Source organism: Mytilus galloprovincialis, chromosome 11 (genome assembly GCF_965363235.1).
Source record: "Mytilus galloprovincialis chromosome 11, xbMytGall1.hap1.1, whole genome shotgun sequence".
NCBI classification, from domain to species: domain Eukaryota; kingdom Metazoa; phylum Mollusca; class Bivalvia; order Mytilida; family Mytilidae; genus Mytilus; species Mytilus galloprovincialis.
The window spans coordinates 42,026,436-42,042,629 of record NC_134848.1 but is presented as its reverse complement, the minus strand read 5'-3'; positions in this window follow the sequence as shown (position 1 = coordinate 42,042,629).

The window sequence follows — 16,194 nt, the reverse complement described above, 5'->3', positions numbered from 1 at the left end:
TACGTTGACATACGTGGTTGATAACTAAAACTATCTTATTCCATGTTTAGATTCGAGGAACATTAATTTTAGTGTTTCAGTTGAATCGTCCCGTCCCGTCCATTCTTATCAACGCATATGCTTAAATAGTAGGCAATTCTACCCTGTTTTTATTATTGAAACATTTATAGAAGATTAAATAAAAAGTGATCAGTGGACGTTTATCGCCATCTTAGACTTTTACTACACATTATATCATTGTTTCAAATAAATCACTTAAAATTTGGGAAATATCTATTGTGTTCGCTATAATCTTTTACATTTTCCGAGGTACATTAGTGAACCATCGTTAACATTAATCTCTCTCAGCGTGAAATACATGCATGCCTTTTTGAAGTCGTTTTCGAAAAAATAATTCCATAGAAAAACCCTGATTAGAATAAAACATGAGGTTCATATTTTCAAAGTGAAGCAACAGGACACGAGCAATGGAATTGTTAAAATATATGCGCGATATGATATTAGGAGCAATGAGGTCAGACAACTGAACCATCTATGACAAGCAATTTAGACTAAAAAAGAAAAGAATTAAAATGTATCTTTGACAAACATATACAGTGAATAATATTTGCTATTACACAATACATCTCTCACAGTATAAGACAATGTCTCAGTGCAATCACAGGGTTATATAATAAATACTCAAAATCGTGGTAATTATAACTCAAATGCAGCTACACTTTCACACACTTACACGATATCAAATCAACAATCAAAGGTAACTAGTGAAAGTGTAAATATGTCATATAAATACTATAATAATGGTAATGACTGTCACTACTTCCCTCGTTGTAGGATTAACCATGTTTTTGAAATATACAGTGGCAAACAGAGAAAGGCTTAATGTAATAACCGGGCCAAAGGAAGAAGTAACAAAACAGTTTAAAGTTTTATTCACTAGCAAATACTCCTGTTAAAGTATCGGTCTTGAAAAATCATTAAGTATTTCACCCACATTACAATGTAGCACATGGAATTATATCTGGTTTCAAATATGGTTCTTCATCAAAGTATTTTGACTCTAGGGAACCAAGCGAGAGTTCCAATTTAAAAAGTGCATTACAGATACCCAATATTTTGAAAGAAAAAATAATGAAGGAAGTTATACTAGGTTGCATTGCTGTTCCTTGCATATACCCGCCTTTTCCGCACTTCAGGTATCATCAATGAGGCTAGTGCCAATTAAGGGGGGAGAGTTTAGACTTATTCAACATTTATCCTATCCAGACAATAGTTCCATAAATGATTCCATTGATAAAGATAAGTGTTAAGTGCAATACAATTCAGTGGACGAATCAGCATGTTTGATTAATAGACACTAAACATTTGCCCGTTTAAGTCGGTGTGATGTATAAGCGGCTTTTCGCTTGTTGCCAATTGCCCGAAAGTTTCTGACTTGTTGGGGATTAAATTTCAGGGTGAATATTATCTTAATAAAATGATGCCAATGCCAGTTGGTAGAATTTTCAAAAGTTTTGCATTGGATAAAACAGCAAAAAAGCGAACTGATAATGTCCTCCATTATTTAGATAATTTACTTTTTGTCTAGTCGAGCCAAACCGTAAATAGATGTCAGTACTTTGAAAATATTCCAAGAGATATGCAACACAAAAGGTATTCCTTTTGCTAGTGACAAGACTAATTTGCCAACTACATTACTCATTTTTTTTGGGGGTATAGAATTTAATACACTAAATTTAATGATGCGGCTTCCAAATGCAAAATTTTTCAAGCGCTCACAAAAATCAGAGATACCTTAGACTTTTCTTAAAAAAACCACTTAAAGATATGCAGTCTCTTCTTGGGCTCCTGAATTTTGCTTGTAAGGTGGTTGCTCCAGGCCGCACTTTCTATCGAAGAATCATAAATTCAACAACGGGGGTAAACACATAATATATCAAAGTTCGAGTAAACAAGTCGATGAAAGCAGATTAAGAAGTTTCAAATGAATTTTTTTTAGTAATTAACGATCAGTGCAGGGGGTTCCAAAGGAAGATATGGGATATAATTTGATGGTCAGTTGGCCCAGGATGCATGGTCAAAACATGGGGTTGAAACTGGAATCACTAGATTTATGACATTGTAAAATTTGTTTCCAGTTGTAGCAGCACTCATGTCCTGAAAATCATATGTTGTTAACAAAAAAGTAAGTTTTCAGGTTGATAATCAGGCGGTTGTTCAAATGATAGATATGAAAACTAACAAATCAAGAAGAGTTACGATTTAAATAAGACAAACGGTTTTAATAACTTTAAAAAAAACGTAATTTTGTATCCCTTCGAAACAAAACCAAATTGCTGATTGTCTTTCTCGTTCTCATACAGGGAAGTTCAGAAGCCTAGCTCCAGAACCTAAACTGTGGCCAACTAAAATTCCAAGACAGATATGGAGTTCAAGTGGCGGATTATATTGACAATCAAGGTGTGTCCAAAAATACACAAAAATCATACAATTTGGCTTTGTCTAAACTTTGAAATTTTATATCATCTTACAAATTGAAACTGCATTGGCAAGTGTCAGTCAATGATTTGCTAAATTAAAAAGTTTTTGTCAGTACAAGGTCTTTCTGGGGGTACCACATCATCTTATATATCAGGTGTTACATACCGTAATAAGAAACAAGTCATACAGGATACTAAAAAAAATCTTTATAATTGGCAAGACATTAGAAGGAGTTAGAAGAAGTCAAGGAGGGAAACTTAATGACATTAGAGCACCAATCACAGTGTAATTAAAATCAGATATGAATAAACTCATCATAGATACCAGGACTAAATTTAGTATATACGCCAGACGCGTTTCGTCTACAAAAGACTCATCAGTGACGCTCGACTCCAAAAACGTTAAAAAGGCCAAAAAAAGTACGAAGTTGAAGAGCATTAGACGAAACTTCCTAAACGTGTTGCCAAATATGCCTGCTGATAGGTTGTTAAGATGTAAGAATAAATATGAAGTTGCTCTATTTTCAGCCGGTTTTCAATTGCCGTCTTTGGTTTGCTAAGGGTAGGGGAAATCACTACTTCAAAAGTTAAGTGTGTTATAAATGGCTCCAACGTAACAATTTCTGATATTTTAGTTTATATTATTAAAGGTCATTTTAGATCGAATTGGAGAATCCACGGAACCAGCAAGGCAGAGGGTCTCAGAAGAGGTAATTATAAAATAAGGCAGATGGAAATTGCATGCTTATTCTCGCTCTATTTGGTTGAATTTTGTTCTAGTTTCAAAAGGCTAACAAGCTAAAATTGTTCACAGGTCTCAAAATTTTAAGGTTTTTTGGAAGTTCCATTGTTTATTGGGTTAATGTAGAAGCAAAAACATATGGTAGGACCAATCTGGGACTGGAGTTCAAAGGTGTTACAACATACTGAATTTGACAACCTGGTTTATAGATTACAGATTTTGACTCCCTACTGGATGCAAAAATAAAATGTTTACCCTTTGCTTATTTTATTATTATTCACTGTGGAGCTAATTATTTGAAAGATATATAATTGATAGACAAGGGTTAAATTGAAAATGTAAAATGTTCTATCCTACGTTACCATAATTTATATAAAATGTTATTATTATATAATGAATATGGTTTTCAATGCTACAGCGCATATACTGGCATTTTGCATCCGAACAGAAGAGAAAAAGAGTGAATTCAGTGGTCAGACATATTGTGATAGAAAATGGAGGGAGAGGGGGTTATTTAACATGAGAACAAGTAGGACAAGTGAAGAGTCTGTCTACAGAACAGATTGAATTTATTTATCACAAACTAGAAATCTGGTTTTCTTAAATAATATACAACGAGGGGGAGGGGAAGGTTCAGTCTTTCCTACCCATAACAAAATCTTTTTTTCAAATTCTTCAATAATGATTTTTTTTGGAGGTGAGAACCCAAGTCAGATTTGGTAGCTGACTTTGGCTTTTCATATAGCTGTCCAGGAAGACTTGTTGTGATTGGGGTATTATATCACTCGGCCCTGACTCTGGGCCTGACAAGTTCTATAGTTTGAAAATTTGGAAAATATGGTAAGTCGTAACTTTGAGGTGTATATATGGGTAACTCTGGGACCTCTGGGCACTAGTAACTGGATTATTGTTAATACGAGTGGTTTCATCGTTTACTCCCCATGGTAGGTTGTGGTGTATCCGTGTTTAACTACCAGGAGTTTTATGACACTACGTCAGCAAAGGTCAGCTGATAGCGATTGTGCATAGGTAGTCAGTAGTTGCCCTGGCGCTAATTTACTTAGAATACTCTGTAGCCAAAATGATGTCACAAAGAAAAAATATATATTATAGTCATGCAAATATACAGTAAGTACATGCTGTTGTGATAAAGTGAATGTTAAATTAGAATGATTGTTTTTGTATAAATTGTAAAAGTTATAAATAAAAAACAAAGGATGGTACCTCTACATAAATAAGTATTTTATAAAGAAAATTTGGAGTATTTTAATTTTAGTTTTGTTGATTACAATTAACACCAGACAAAGAGAGACAACTCTAGAACAATTTTTAATCACTTTGTGATTAAAGGAAGGACTTCACCATAGTTTATAAAATACGCAAACAACTATTGATCGTTGCTCTTCATCTCATTGTTATTTGCTCAGTATTAATATTGGGTCGTGTTCTATGAGTTTTGCAATTAATCACCCTTTTACCTGTTTAAGGCGGCACAATTAAAGCAAAATCGGACAGTTTCAAACAATTTTTCCTCTTGTGTTTTATTGTCATTTTTTTTTGTTAACGGTTTTTTTTATCTATATATAAAGGCAACCGTTGTATGCCGCTGTTCAATTGTCAAAAATCAGTTAGACAAAAAAAAAAAAAAACGGGTCGCATACAAAAACCGAGGGGAAACACATAAAACGACTTCAAGTTGACAAAAAAGCGAAGATCGTTAATTTTGAAATCAAATGCTATTGTTAACAAAAAAAAGTTTTGTAATATTTGGTAATATTTTGTAGTATTTGTAAAGTTGATTGGTCGTTTATGAACACACATGATGCTATCAAAAAAAAAAAGAAATAGTTATTTATCATGTGCAAACGAATACCAATCAGTCATCAATTAATTATACAACTGACGCATTGCGTTTTTCGTCTTTTATAGCAGACTGAACACGCATGTAATTGACAATGACAAGAAGGTCAGTAATTATATAAATCATTTTAAGGGAGGTCACCACCAATGCTTCTTTCGTATGTCATTCGAAAGAAATACAGATTTACCTCTCTTTGAATAGATACATGATCTCAAGACTACACAATTAGTAAATGCTTTGTTTCTGTAAAAACTTGTATTTAAAGTATGATTGTACACGAAACCTTCATTAGCATAGTTTAGGCATATACTCAATGTTGAAAGAATTCGATTTGAAGTTTTACTTATAATATTGTTTTTAATTGTATAGGGATAACCCTTTACAGATAATAAACACACGACACGAGAGGTGAATAACATTTATAGTGAATTGCTACATTAATTTTCAACCACTGCACTGATATTATCGCTGAAGAATGTCTGTAATGTTCAAAATAAATCATTATAGGTCAAAACCTCAAATATTCAGAAATATTTCTAATATGTGTTTTTAAAAGTTGTAATAAAGGTAAATTGCAATTTATGTTAAAAACTCAGCAATTAAACGACATAAACTAGTGCTACTATAGCTGGCTAGTTTTTTTTTGGATAATTTTACTCTATCTATGTTGTTTTTCCTACATTACTTGTGTTATAGAAGAGGTGTCCACTTTTGTACACTTAGAGCTCAATTCACAAGCTTTAAAAAAAAATGTGTAGACTGAAGAGATGCATTTGACCCAATGCGACATACATACTATAGTCAATAAGATCTTAAGTTTAATTTGTCTGAGAAGTAAGAACATATTTTTAATTCAGTAAGGAATAATAATTTTGAAAAAACAGTAGATATGCATCATGTACACACTGATGATACTCTAAAAGACTATAAAACCTCATTTGATTTAAATTTAACACTGGTTGATAAATGAAAATGCCACTTGATGAATATTGGGAGCGCGATGGTGTCTTATGTGCGTAATCGTCAACAGGAAAGTAACATTTCTATTCCAACTATTTATAAAAGTCGATTGATGTTCTTGTACATGTTCATTGTAAAACAGGTTTCTAAAATTTTATTTGAAATTAAAAATTATGATAAAAAAGAGATGAAGAAAAAAATAGTTGTTTTACTTGGTGAATTTTGTTTCGTGAAACTTTTTATATAAAATAATTCTTATGTAAGCTTTCTTGCGATGTCGGTCAACCCTATTCACTGATGGACTAAATTGTATCACTGATGGAAGTATATATTTATGATTGCTGTACGTGCCTCTGCCAGCAAATTAGTTATGCAAATTGAACATCCATTTGCTAACGTATACAAAACTACAATATATAATAAGCCTGCAGGTTTCTGATCTATCAAAAAAAAAAAAACCGCGGGTTTGGATTGATATACTCTCGTCACGACAGCAGACAATGTCGTAATCAATATTTTCTGTTTTATTCGTTATCAATGTGAGAATGTCGCATGAACGAAAATGGCATTCTCTACAAAACTGCAGCCTCAAAGAAATTGTTTCAACATTCACCAAAGAGGAGATTAAAAAAACACAAATATTTAATATTTATCTTAGATAGAACTATAAGCATGTCTAATCTCTATACTGCATACCTTAATCTCACGGAAATATAATATTTGCACACTATAAATATTTTAAGTTTTAAATCACTCTCATAAAAGCGAATGTTTTTTCGAATACATCAATAAATAATCTTCAACGTTAAATAGTTGTATCAGAAATAAATGAAGAGAGTGACCATGGACTAGAAGTATGGTAACTCTTGGTCACACCCTTGCAGAAGTTTGACATCCATTTGACCGGGTGGAATGAATAGATCCGGTAGGAATGGGGACTTATAATCCGATGCCTCTTGTAAAGAAAGAACATCTGTCGGCATTCCAATGGAAACAAATTGTGTCTCATTTTTTTTGCCGACTTGTTTTCTTTATATTATGAGGCTGACTTCATACAGGAACTTCAAAGACAGATAGATTAGAAGTTAGCAATATCCTTTAACTCTACTTTCCGCTTTATAAGATGTTCTTTCACAAAATGTTTCAAAATTTGGTGACTATGTTACAGCATCTATCCAATCGAACAACTAGAGATAAATAATACAACAGATACAGTTAAGTCGGCCTCATATCTTGACTTACATCTAGGAAATTGACAATGAGAGTGGGTTGAAAATAAAACTTTAACTAATACAAATTACATTAATTTTGTTTTTTAATAGTTTTGCGTTTATACATAACCTCGAGCTTACGGCGTACTGATAATTCCCAAAATAAAATTAAACCATGATGAAGATGTCAAACGAAAAAGTATTGCGTTTTGTAAGGAAATGTGTTGATAAGGGAAAAGGCAGAAATGCGTTTTTGCAAAAAAAATTCAGTCGTATGAACGACTGTTTATATATAGACTGATACCGTCTAAAAAAAAAATACAGTACTCATAGGAAAATGTTTAACGGAAAGTTCCTTTGTTGTTCAAGTTTTATTACATGAAATGCAATCTGCAAACTATCAGCTTATTTATATCTTTTAATTATACCAATTCTTTATGTACGTACAGGTTGTTGAACAATATTAGAGGTTCAACGCAATCATCTGGTGCAATGTTCAATATTTTCTATGAAATTTTATATTATTTTATTTCCTGGGTGTTTAGCCTATACAAAGATTTACCTTAAATATGTCATCGGCAGAAACAAGATCACATTCATCGTTGTTCTTTCAAACATTGTCAGCAATGATAGATTTTACGATAGATATATAGTGTTTTGATTGAACAAATGTGTTAGAATTTTCAAAGTAATCCTGGTTTTAAATGTTCGTTAGAATATTTATAAACCTTGTATATTCAAGTGAAGCCTTGTATCTTAAATTAAGAAATAGCGACCTCTGTGGCTCCATGAAATCAAAAGAAACTATGTACATTGTAATGCATACTTAAACATAATACAGGTTATTTTACATTGTCATTTTGGGACCTTTTATAGCAGATTATGTGGCAGGGGTTTGCTCGTTGTTTACTGCCGTACAGTAACATATAGTTGTTAATTTCTGTGTCATTTTGGTCTCGTGTTGAAAATTGTCTCATTGGAAATCATACCACATCTTCTTTTTTTATCTTTATAATTCATATCGTTGTAGTTTTCGTACTTCAATAGTGATATGTTTTTAACATTTTTGTTAGCCCGTCTAATATCAATAATGTTAATTAGACATGACTTATTAAATAAACTTTATGGGATTCTTCCAAGATCAGGTACATTTTGTCAGTTTCTTTTGTTTATGTTTTATGTTGATGTTTTGGGAGACTAAAGACTTCGCATGAACGTACATACAATTGAATTGTATCATATTTTTGTGTCCAGGTCTTTTGTAGCCGACTACATATTGGTTTTTTTTTGTCATTGTTGAAGGCTGTACGGATGACTTTAATTCCTCCATGCCACGTTATCTGATCTTATTCTTACATATATCCTTCACCAATATCATAATGATGTGAAAAATAACACAAGGCGGACTTATTTCGTTGCATCATAAAAAGTCATAATTTTTATCATATGAATGAAGGATGTCTGTTATCTGAAATATGTAAATAATTGTGGATGATTTTGTTGAAAATGTCTACATCTTTATTCAACACACATATCTACATCTTAATTCAACACACATATGTTGTCAATGAGAAACTCATACTGATCACTGGTTCTCTGTGTATCATGTTTTACCTTTGTGTTCATTATCAACAAAGTATGACACATTTCTAAACCTTTCATTTTCTAAAAAAAAAAGTCTGTAAGAACATAGTTTAGCCAAAATATGTACATTTATATAAAGTAAGACATTGTTCTTTTGATAGAATTGTAATTCTATCGTTATGATATATGTACTGACATAGTTTGCTAAACATCTTTTTTCAGCACTAGCCAATAGATCGATCGAACATAATAATGTGTACTATCTACAGAGAGTTCATTAACTCAGGTTTAAATTGAAAACAATCATTGTCAATCTCTTAATGTGTGTCGGGATATAAACCAACTTTAACTGTTTCTGATGAATACATGTATGGCGGTCCTCTAACCAGATTGTGTAAGATGTGAACATGTCTCTATTTATTTCATTTTATATGTATTAAGAAACAATATACATCATAACACTTTGTTTTAAGAAAATCCTGAATTTTTAACAGTATCTGCTTCGCTATTAATTAAAACGGATTAATCTCGCACTCAAACAGTTCCCATTTCCCACTTTGGGAAAATATTTTAACTGAAATATTGTAATATCTGTAATCGTTATCAAATTCATATATAGTTTTGTACAAGGATTGTGATGACATAAAAAGGATTCGTGTATACCTTAAACCAATCATGTGTTTCTGCCTAGTACTTGTTGTTTAGCTTATAGAAATGGTCAAATAAGCCTTTTAACAGACAAATTGCTTTCGCTGTTTACCAGATATACACTTTTAAACTAAAAATGTGTTTTGCCTTCCAATTGACTGATCCGTGTATTCAGTTTGTTACCGGAAGCATATGTATACTAACTTGTTGTCCTTTATATAAGTAGAATTAGTATGATGGATTTCAAAATAAGAAAATAAGGAAACATTTTTTTCGGAAATTACTTGATCGTTTCAAATAATCTGATTTCTTATAATTACTAATATGTAGATTTTAGTATGAATATGCTTTATACTGTCTCCTGTCTCTTACATTTGTAAATCATGATCTTCCTAATAATGTTATCAAAAAGGTATACAGATCCCAGATGAAACAGAGCAATTAGGGGCAATATCAGCAGGAACCAAGGGTATATGATGCAGTAACAATATTGTTGTATTTACATTTGTCTGCTTCTTTAACATCAATCATAATGTATCTTGTGTTGTTCGATAATTCGCAAATATTCATTTAAACCTCAGTTAAAACTTTCTTTTCACACTTCAATAGATTATAACATGTCTTTTCCACATTGGCTCTGGTATCATCTCTCGACCCATATCGGCCCTCGGCTAAAGCGTCGAGGCCGAAATGTGAGTCTCGGGGATGATAAACAACATAGTACGCTGAATTTTCATAACAAGACCATCATGTATTATTTGTTAAGTTGATACGGAATTTTTATCAACAAAGTCTTGGTACTTTCCGATGAACTTTTCAAGTAAAAGGACGATACTTTTTTTTACATACCCCTGGTTAACATACTTCTGCGCAGACACTGATGATGTTTAAAACTCTGAGTAGGAGCTGCAAGCTCTGGAATATCGAATAAGTTGAACAATTTCCTATGCATGTCAATTAATAGATTGTTTTGGCCTAGAGCATCACTGAAGAGGCATGTATTGTCGATATGCGCATCTGGTGCAGGAAAATTGGAACCGTTAATTTCATTAAGTTGGTATTTTGCTACTAAGGTTTGGGAAATTTACAATTTCAAAATTAAAACCGTCTTGTTTGTCATATATTCTGGTACTGAGATGACTGTGTTAGTCAACTGTGAGATATTTTTACAACATTGTCTGTTCATTTTTGACTAGATAAATATATTGTTTAGCTCAAAATAGAACCATTTGAAGGGGGAACATTTCTATGTTAGACATGTCATATACGAGTTCTGTAAAACGCTTCAAATTTTAAAATAGTTCATTTCAACATATAATATAATTTCAATACAAATCCTGTTAAGAAAACTTGGTGGTAATATCGACCAATTATGTTAATCAGTTGAAAGATACTTTTACGTTTCTTTTTAATTTGATTATTTTAAGAACGACATATGAATAAGAGGAAATATTTTTGTAGTCCGTATGTTTAAATGCTTTTTCTCTATTTTTATACACCAACGTCTGTATCCACGACGCATACATTTTCTCTTTTTTTATGATTGTGGACATTTTCTCCATTGCTTGCTTTTGTGGCAATACAGAAGTAAACATATGTGTTGTTGTAAATATTGCTTTTCTGTTTACAGATAACTAGGTCACTCGAAAAGATTCAAATTCGGCTAAGATATTTTTTTCTTATCTACAAAGGTGTATTAAATTTAGCTTTAAATTCTCATTTTAACTATTAACATACGTAAACACATAAAAAATTATGCGAATAACAATAAGTCTACAATAAACAATTATTAATTGAATACACTTTTATTGGACTTAACATGATGAAAACTGCCTATGCAAAATAAGGTGTAAACTTGGCCAATACAGAATAACTCGGCCAAAACAGATTGTTTTCTATATTGGCCGAGTTATTCTATATTGGCCGAGTTGACACAAATACAGGAATTCGGAACCTCTCTAGTTTTTAAATCGCACGTCACGATAAACACCAACTTGAAAGTAAACAGTTGTTTGAAAAAGCATGAACGTTCAGTATGGCATATATTTCAGACGGTCACATTTATCTAAAAAGCATTTGAAAGACGATGGAATTATTTCAGGAACGAGTAGATTATCACAAAGTTTGACATAATTTTCTTGACGACCTCATAATTTCACAATGTCGATGGTATACAGATCGATTTACTGTTTACTTTCGCTTTTTTTGTAAACTCTCATTTATTCTATAACCCGAATCAGCCATATGCATTCTGTAAGTATGTAAATCTTTGTTCTTTGGTCATTTGGCTAGCGGAAAGTTGTATCATTTTAAACTCCTACATTATTTGTTTTGAATATATTCAATTAGTTTCTGCATATTAGATATCTACACATGCAAATTATTACAGTACCTTTCCAATTATTATTTATGTGATGCGTCTCAAAACAGAAATACTTACGTAATAATATCATCATATTGTGGAAATTTTACTAAGTTTTAAAAATAATTCGATCTGTCAGACGGATTTGAGCTCGGCGAATCAAATTTTCCCTTCCCGCTAACCAAACAACTATGTTATAGCATGCATCTTATCGTGTCAAACTAGAGATAAAGGATACAACATATATAGTTGAGTTGGCCTTATATCTTGATTTACGTGTCATTAATTTCCTACTTTACTTGTGCAAAGACCTTAACAAATATATGTGCATCTTTTTCCGTATTGAATGGTGTTTTTGAAATACTGCGTGTTCTTGTAATACCTCTGTTTTCTTTCATTTATAACTGATTTCTCTTTAAACTTATTAAATGAAAAATGAAAATATGAGTAGCAGCCTTCATTTTGGAATAATTAAATTGGATTTTCTATTAACACTTAATTATTTTACTTCTTTTTTCTTTTTCAAAATATTGTTTTGTTGTTTGTGTATGTTTTGTAGATGAAACTAAATCACATTCCTACCTAGGGGTATATTATAATGCCATCATACAATATATGAGATGAACATAACCCATATCATGCCAATAACTAGTCTTGAAATATATGTGTGTATTAGCAATGCAAAGACCCTGTATGTGAATCAATATTCTTACCAACATGTATCATTCTCAATGACCTGACATCAGTATCTTATTTAATTAAAGGTTTTGTTAGCTTTTGAGGCGCATACCGACATTTTTGTTTTTTGTAAATAATATTCCCATAACAGACAGGATCTAAAATTCATAAACGTATACGATGTCTTAGACTTGCTACATGTCCCTTCCTAATTATTATTATTTTTTCAATTTTGCCCCTTTAATAATTTTACTGCTATAACTAGGAGATTACAACTATACTGACATCTGCAGGAGTTCTCCAAGGGCAATCAGTAGGCTGGCACTTATCAGTAAACATATAAATTAGTAAGAGAGAAATATTAGAAAGGGAATTTTAGCAAGTCTAACAATGTCTGTGTGTTGATTTGCATTTACGAATGATGTCCTTGTACAGATGTTAAATTTATCAACATTTGACAAGTTTGTGATATCCAAAACCCTGGAGTAATAATTTTTTTCAATTAAAGATATATTTATGTCGTTTAAAACAAATACGTTGATACATAACGATTGAATCGAACAAACTGAGATATATAAACATCATAAGACGATGATAGGGGAACATCACCATCAAAAAATGAATAACTAAAGATACATGCAAAAGGAAATGAAAACTCGTCTTATCTATTCCTTTTCTACCTCAGGAATAGATTACCTTAGCTGTTTTTGACAAAACTTTTAAAATTAAAGCTCTTCAACGTTGTACTCTATTTATCATGAGTTTTAAAATTATCATAAATTTATGGATTAAGCTAACATACTTTTACGAAAAAGATATTTATAGTAATAAATCAAACTGGTGGAAAAACGAACAAATGTGCAGCACGTTATGTTATAAATATATATATGAAGTGTAAAGCGTAATACTTCATCTACGGATTCTTTATCAATTTTACGAATTCAAGTTTAAGTTATTTTAACATTTTTACACTTTTTCGAAAGATTAGCCTGTTATGCAGCATTTATCAAGTGACGATTATTATGAAGTCGCTTTTCACTTTTCTTCATTTTAAAGTCGTTTTATCAATCGGAAAGCATCAGTTGTTAGATTTGATACCTACATAATATTTTGTTTACATTTCAATGATGTATCCATTATATTTCTTCCATGATATTATTGTTATTAGGTACTGGGTAATAATCGTGATTTTATTTGTAATAAGTTTATTAGAAGTAAGACGTAGGTCATTGTGTTAAATAATACAGAATATTGTTTGACTAAGATTGTATTTTGATTAGAACTCAGATTTACACACTTGAACTGCGTATTTACTCAAGCCTCTAAATTTCACACTTTTCAATAAAAAAGGGGTGTTTGTCGGTTCCTTATAGTATAGATTCTGTCATAATGAATGGATGAATAAAAGACAGAAAGATGATACAGGTCCTCTGTTTATCAGGTATTTCCACTTTTCTGTGGAAAGACCTATTGTTTTCTTCTGATTTTTTTTTCATCCGCCTGATTTTGTTCTTCCGATAAATATTTGTTTCGCAATATGTCGATTAGATTTTTTGTATATGATATCGAACAGTTTATGAACCTTTGAAATTTTCCCTGCGTAATCAATACTTGTCTTTGTAGGAATTATCTCCCCAAGAACTGTTTCCTTGTGTCCACTACTCCTTTGCAACGGTAATAGATTACAACAAATTTATTTTATGAAATTGCCCGTTATATCCTTCGCATGATTTGCCCTATTTTGTCAGAAGCAATATTAACGCTCCAAATGAAAGTTATTTTTTCCTAATGCATTTCATAGTGATATGCATATCTATCTTGTTTAAATCATAAGTGATAGAGACCTGAGATCTTTTGATTTGAGGTCCTTGGTCCAAAAAATTAATTAATTTGACGTTCTAGATTTTAACCTTTGCTTTTACCTCATATGTCTACATCATAAAGCCATGATACTTTTGACAATTAGTATCAAACCATACTACCTTGAAAATAAACCAACCAGAAATGACCTTGTTTAAACCGGAAGTAGGTAATTTTTGTACTTCATTAATATACAAGTATATAGAACCAGATATTTTTGGAATTAGTGTCAAGTAAAGATTCAAATATTATCTGAAGGAACATTTTTCAAAACGAGAGTGGAAGTAACGAATTATCTCCCTTTTTAAAAGAAATATTGTAAAGAAACCATATTTGGAATTAGCGTACAATAAGCTATCGTTTGGTGATTGAAATTACATTTTAAACTTAATTTTACATCTTTCATATTCAGTTACATTGTTATTGGTGGTAAGACCTTCAATTGTTCTCTGAACAATCAGTTTTTAGCTATACATAATATATCTTCTAGCATACATATTTGTCACTGAATATTAGATTCGAACATAAATAATTATAAAACATATTAATGGATGCAACTATCTGATGCAGTCTATTTGTCTTGTTTTGTTATGTTTCTTTATTATATGAGAGGTAAAATAAAATGCTCTACTGAATATTTAATACTGAATCGTTTATAATTCAAGATAATACATGTTTTAAGTCGACACATTATGTATGCAGCCTTGACAAGTTCTACAATTATAATGGTTTAAAATGTTTTACATTGTGCACTCCCAAAAAAGATTGAAGTAAACAATTTGACAAATAAATAGACTAGTTAGAAAGTTCGGCGTATGTAGTGTTAAAATCTGCCTTCTTAAGAAAATGCGTAAACATCAAATATACAACAAGTTCATTGTTGGATATAATATAAAAAAGAAGATGTGGTATAATTGCCAATGAGACTACTATCCACAAAAGACCAAAATGACACAGATATTAATAACTATAGGTCACCGTACGGCCTTCAACAATGAGCAAGTCCCATACCCCATAGTCAGCTATAACAGGCCCCAATAAGGCAATGTAAAACAATTCAAACGAGAAAACTAACGGCCTTATCTATGTAAAAAAAAATGAACGAAAAACAAATATGTAACACATAAACAGACGTCAACCACTGAATTTACAGGCTCCTGACTTGGAACAGGCACATACATAAAGAATGTGGCGGGGTTAAACATGTTATCTGGATCCCAACCCTGACCCTTACCTGGGACAGTGGTATAACAGTACAACATAAGAACGAACTATACAAATCAGATGGACAAAAAAAATAAATAAACCTGTTTCTCCGTCTGTTGATAAATATTCTTATCTTTTTATTTTTCATATGAAATTTGTTTATACAGTTTGTTTTTTCAGATCCAGTTTTAGTCAATAAGAAACGAGGAGTAACGGTACTTGTTTTAAAAATACTTCAAATGTAGTCAAATTCTACAACGTAACACCTTTTTAATAGTTAAAAAAACCTAATTTGTTGATTTTTGTTGTTGTTTTAGACACATTACGGAATTAATATTTTTCTAAGTTGGTCATATAACTTACAATCACAAGACTGCCAACGGTCAAACTATTTGATGTGAACACAAATAAAGAAATTAAAAGAACTCATGCAATTGGATTTGTTAGGGTCTGTTTGATAACATATCATAAGCTAAAAATATATGATAATCATCTCTTTTCTAATTAAACGTTTTTGTCGATCAAATCAGTTTATCAAATGGGTTATTCTTGTTTCACTTGCAATGCTGTCATTGTATTCTCTTTAATAACACATCACGCCT